Source organism: Physeter macrocephalus, chromosome 11 (genome assembly GCF_002837175.3).
Source record: "Physeter macrocephalus isolate SW-GA chromosome 11, ASM283717v5, whole genome shotgun sequence".
NCBI lineage: Eukaryota > Metazoa > Chordata > Mammalia > Artiodactyla > Physeteridae > Physeter > Physeter macrocephalus.
Window position 1 is genome coordinate 64432714 of NC_041224.1, and position 6439 is coordinate 64439152.

Consider the following 6439-nt stretch of genomic DNA (forward strand, 5'->3'; position numbering starts at 1 on the left):
TACACACCCTGAAACCATCACTACAATCGAGATAATAAGCATATCCATTACCCCAAAAGCTTCCTCATGTCTCTTTGTAATCCCTCTCTCCCACCATTTCCTTTCCAGACATCCTTGCTTCCTACTCTGTATCCAGGCAATTGATGAAATACTTTCTGTTGCTATGGATCAGTTTACACTTTCCAGAAGTTTATATAAATAAAATCATACAGTATGTGCTCTTTTTGATCTGGATTTTTTCACTCAGCATAATTGTTTTGAGATCATCTAGGCTGTAGTGTGTATCAATAGTTAATTGCGTTTTAAAACCCTTTTTACTTTGAAACAGTTATAGATTCACAGGAAGCTGCAAAAATAGTACAGAGAAGTCCTCTGGACCCTTTACCAGTTTCTCCCCTGGATCTCTGCATGCCTGCCATTCATATCTCTGCTCAAATACAATCTGCTCACACAGAGTTTCCCTGACCAACCAATATAATAGCATGAGTCTGTAGGGCTCTATCACCTCTCCCTCTTTTACTTTCTGTCTAGAACTTATTCATATCTGATTTTCTCATTTGTTTATTGTGATCTCATCCAATTAGAATATGAATTCTATGAAAACAGGGAGCTTGTCTGTCCTAGTCAGTGACTAGAATAGTGCCTGGCATTCAATAAATACTTGTTGAATAATAATAAATCTTCCAGCTACTGCACAATATGAATACTGTTCTTACCATGTCATGGATGAGAAACTGGGAAAGATTAAGCAACTTGTCCAAAAGCACACAGTTAGTGATAGTGGTGGTTGGGACATTGGGTGCTGAGATTTGAATCTCTGATTTCTAAAGACATGCTACACTCTCTTTTAAAAAAATTCTGAGACAGAAAGAAAAAAATTCTTCTGAGAACGAAGCCGGTTGCATCTATCTCCTTCTATGGCAGTAGCCCTTCTTTATACCACAGACCTAGACCTTAGTGATCAGCCCAGGGGCAGCAAACATCCCAAGTGGTCAGCTCTTGGGGTCACTGGACTCAGCAGCAGTGGCAGGGCCTGCAGGTTCCAGTGTGGACGTTACTTCCCTACCTCCCAGAAAGAACAGGCAATTCATTTCCCACGATCCTCATTCATGTTTATGTTTTTCTTTTTTTTTTTAGTTGTTAATGACTTAATACTTCTAGCAGTTTATTTCTAAATATTTCTTTAAAGGGTCATCTAAATCTTTCTTTAGAGGGTCATTACAGTTCATTAAAATTTATTGCAAACAGATTCCTTTAAACAAGTCATTCCTGATGTTAAAACTATCATACATGTTTTTCTTAGTTTTTGGCACTATGTATGTACTGTTTAGAACAATAGAGAATAACTTTCAAAACAAAAAGTGGATACTACTTCACTGGAAAAATATGCTAACAATTAGATTTTATTTTCACACATAAAAATTCTACATATCTTTAGTTAAGGTTTACGAAAGAGTTAACTTCCAAAAAAGATACAAGCTTAGTAAGTCATGATGAAAGTTAGCTGGCTTTATTGAGAAATGAAATTAAAAACAGACTGTACTGCTTACTTTTCAGCAAATTCCACTTTGCCAAGTTTCAAAAGGAAAAAGCCTAAAGTAGTTTTCAGTGTTGTCTCCTTGCCTGGGAGAATATGGACGACTTGCTCCCTTCTGACAGCCTACTTTGTCACCACCGTTCCCAATCACAACTGAATCCATCAACAAGATGGCTTCACATGCTCACCATGCACAGCCTAGAGCTGCAAGCCCAGGTTGGTGCAAATAAATCCCCTCCTTCTTCAATGGATTTCAGACGTTGCTCTATGTGCTCCAGTCAATTTGCATGGAGCTAGTACATGAAAGGAACCGCATTACTTACTGCATGTTTGTCAACTTTCTGGAATCTGGCACATTGGTCAGTTACTTTATCCATTACAACTTGAGTGGGTATCCAGTAGCGATTTTTCTTCCAGAGCTCCTGATTTGTGGCCAAATGCGTGATCCACCAATTGAGTCATGTTGCAAACTGTGTTATAATCAACACTTTGGAAAATGTATCCTCACTGTCACATTCTTCAGAAGGAGCAGCTGTTGGTGACCATGATTCCTGTGGCTGTCCTGGGATGGGGGAAGGAAATGCCCCAATAATCCTCTTTCTTACTTCCTTGATGCAACTCTTTAGGCTGCTCTTCTTGGGGTAAGTGAATACTGGGCTTTTTCTGCTTAAAAAAATAAATCATAAAACAATACATATTCAGTATGTATCATTTAGAAAATACAGAAAGGTATAAGTACTTTAAAAGTCACCCTTAATGCCACTGATCAATGTTAATTTTTTGCTGTTTATCTTTGCAGACTTCTTTATTTAATGAGTGTACACGGATACATCCATCTTCACAAAAGTGGAATTTTATTATTGTATATGTTGTTTTGTAATGATTTTTTCTTAACAATACAATGAACATTTTGATATATCACCAAAATTTTTTATCCAATATGATTTTTTATGGCTGCATAGACTAGTAGTTATTTAACCTACTGGTAGAGAGTTAGACTTCTCACAAGTTTTTGCTCTTACAAACAATGAGGGATGAACATTCTCACAGCAAAATCTGCTGAGTTTCTTAAACGTCTCTTAAGGATAGAGTCACACCTATGTCCAAGGGCACAACCGATGATGTTCTCAGATTTGCCTCCAGTAAAGTTACTCTACCTCCCTTTTGTAGTAGATAGGAATAACCCCACTCCACATGCACTGCTGTCCACACCGCAGCCTTGCCAGCCCGTTCCATGAAGGATGCTCCAGGCGACCTCTCCGGCTCCAAGAAACCCTACAGAGAGGGAACATAGAGTGCACTTCAAACCATCGCGTCTGTGGCTACACTAGGCTCTCTAGGGCAAAGGAAGTGGTCCCTAGGAGGAGGAAGACGAACGCGAGTGAGGATGGGCCTTGGGGTCCCACAGCCTCCACCTGGTGCCCGTGGATGCATCAGGCTCCGACTTTGAACCTCGGCTTCCTCATCTGCGGAATGTGGATGGAATTCCCTCGGTGATGGAGATGCGTGGATGCGGCACCTTCGGGGATGCATCAGAACCAAGCCCCGCCTGCAGGAGCGCCCCCTGCTCCTCGAGGGGACCGAGGACCCGACAGCCTGGCCGGCATCCTGGGGGCGCCCCTCAGGCTCCGGCCGACGCCTCCCCCGGCTGACCCGCGCCAGGAGGGAGAGCCATTCGGAGCCCGCAGGGGGCGCCGAGAGCCCACTGCAAGAGCGTCAGACTCGCGGGGCGGGGACCGTGCGGGCCAAGGGGAGGGGTGTCTCGAGCCGTGCCGCTCCTGACTCAGGGGCCCGGCCAAGCGCCGGGTCTTCTTCTCGTGGGATTTGTTTTCCGCACAACAAAAACGCCATCAGCTCAACCGGTCCGCGCTTGGAGCCTCGGCTTTTTTCATCCCCTGCTCAGTCCAGCAGCCGCCGTGCTCCTGGGCTTGAAGTCTCCACTCCAGGGTTTTCAAACCTCAGTGCGGAGGCCACCGGCTCGGGGCAGCCTTACTGGACTCCCCCAGGACTCCGGGGCGTGGCGCCCGGGGCGGTGCCTGGTTCTCCAGGGGGGCGGCCCACTTCCCAGGTTGTGCTGTCTCTGAGGATGGGGCTTGGCCTGCCTCCCCGGACTCGAGCCCCTATCGCAGCACCCGAGCATCACTCCGCCTCTGGCCCACGGTTATAAGTGAGGGAGCCAATTCTTCTCCCTGCGTGGCACAATCGAGGGTCTCCGGGAAGGGACCACGCTCCACCCCCAGCCCTTCAGCCGCTTTGTAGGAGAGAACCCGTGTTCCAGTGGTGCGAGCGCGCGCGCGCGTGGGGGGAAGGGGGAGCGGAGGGGTCCTGCATCTGTGTGGGAGTTCGTACATGTCAGCAGGGTGTTTGTGCGTGTATGACTGTGTATACATATTTGTGAGAAAGCATCTTATAAATTAACGATATTCTATACGGAGTAAGTATTCAAGTCAAATTGGGAAGGATTTCAATCCTTGTTACTTGATGATGTAGGTAAAATAGACAAATTTGAGAGCACCTAATCTTGGGCAAACCTTTTCGTCAACCTGGTCCTCATTGTCTCCACTTTCTTAAAAGATCATTGTTTAAACGGAAAAATCGTAACTCATAAAAATATAAAATGAACACGTGTCAGATTTTATTTAATTAATGAGGGAACCAGTGATGTGTTAAACATCAGTTCAAAGGACAATACAACGACCAGATACACAGGACTTCCCTAGTGGCGTAGTGGTTGAGAATCCGCCTGCCAATGCAGGGGACACGGGTTTGAGCCCCGGTCTGGGAAGATCCCACGTGCCACGGAGCAACTGAGGCCATGTGCCACAACTACTGAGCCTGCACCCTAGAGCCCTCGTGCTGCAACTACTGAGCTCACGGTTGCCACAACTAGAGAAAGCCTGTGCGCAACAGCCAAGACCCAACGCAGCCACTAAATAAATAAAATAAAATAGTAGACCAGGTACACATACTGGCAATGAAGAATAGTGAAATGAATTTGTTAATTGATCCAAAATTGGCTTCTTCCACAGTGGGGGGAAATCAATTGTACCTTCACCCGACAAAATGCATTTACTGCTATGGACAAGGCTCATTTGTATTATTTTCATTTTTCTACAATTTACAGACTCAAAGACAATGGCAGGTGGAGACTACTATAGAGTCAGATAACCTGGAAGGTTACACTAGCCCAGTACTCTATACAGTACTTTTCCTCCTCATTTCCAAAGGCTTTCACAATTTCACCTGGCAATTTGTACAGTAGGGTTGGGTGGCATAAAGGTTCTTCAAAATTTTTGTGGTAGAGCTCTTTTTCTAAGTGAAATCTTACAGGAAACCTTAATATATTTTTAAAAATCTCAGTTAAAATAATTTATTATACAGTTAACACATGCTCATTGTGAAAATGTCAAATAGTACAGAAGGTTATTAAGTAAAAAAAATCAGCCTCCCTTCTCTTCCCCTCCCTCCTTCTCCCCTTTCAACTCCAGAGCTACCTACTATAACAGTTTCTTGTATACCTTGTAGATACCTTCTATGCATATACAAACAGGTTTTTTTTTTTCGGTATGCGGGCCTCTCACTACTGTGGCCTCTCCCGTTGCGGAGCACAGGCTCCGGACGCGCAGGCCCAGCGGCCATGGCTCACGGGCCCAGCTGCTCCGCAGCATGTGGGATCCTCCCGGACCGGGGCACGAACCCGTGTCCCCTGCAAAGGCAGGTGGGCTCTCAACCACTGCGCCACCAGGGAAGCCCACAAACATGTTTTTAAAAACACAAATGGGATAAAAAATAATGTGCTCTTCTGTACTTTACTTTTTCTTCAAGTAGAAAACATATTGTGGGAAAGCAGTATGGAAGTTCCTCAAAAAACTGAAAATAGAGACTTCCCTGGTGGTCCAGTGGTTAAGACTCCATTCTCCCAATGCAGGAGGCCTGGGTTTGATCCCTGGTCGGGGAACTGAGATCCCACAGACCGCAACTAAGCCTGCAAGCCACAACTACTGAGCCCGCATGCTGCAGCAAAGACCCAGCACAGCCTAAATAAATAAATAAATTTTAAAAACCCCTGAAAACAGAAGTACAATGATCCAGCAATTCCACTCCTGGGTATATAGCCAAAGAAAACAAAAACACTAATTCGAAAAGATACATGCACCCCAATGTTCATAGCAGCACTATTTACAATAGCCAATACATGGAAACAACCTAAGTATGGAAACAACCTAAGTGTCCATGAACAGATGAATGGATAAAAAAGATGTGGTATATACAATGTAATATATATATACAATGGAATACTACTCAGCCATAAAAATGAGTGAAATTTTGCCATTTGCAACAATGTGAATGAACGTGGAGGGTATTATGCTTAGTGAAATGAGTCAAACACGACAAAATTCTACGTTATTACCTCTATGTGGAATCTAAAAAAATACAACCAACTAGTGAATATAACAAAAAAGAAACAGACTCAGATAAAGAGAACAAACTAGTGGTTACCAGTAGGATGAGGGAAGCGGGGAGAGGCAAGGTAGGGGTAGGAGATTAAGAGGTACAAACTACTATGTATCGAATAAATAAGCTGCAAGGATAAATTGTACAGCACAGGGAATACAGCCAATATTTTATGAAAACTATAAATGGAGTATAACCTTTAAAAATTGTGAATCACTATGTGGTACACCTGAAACTTATATAATACTCTAAACAACTATCCCTCAATAAAAAATATATTGTGGACATATTTCCATGTCAGAACCATTGAGGTCCACCTCAGCATTTTAATGGCTAAGTAGTATTCCATGATATGTATACTTAACTTTTTTAAAATTAATTTTTATTGGAGTATAGTTGATTTACAATGTTGTGTTAGTTTCTGCTGTACAGCAAAGTGAATCAGTT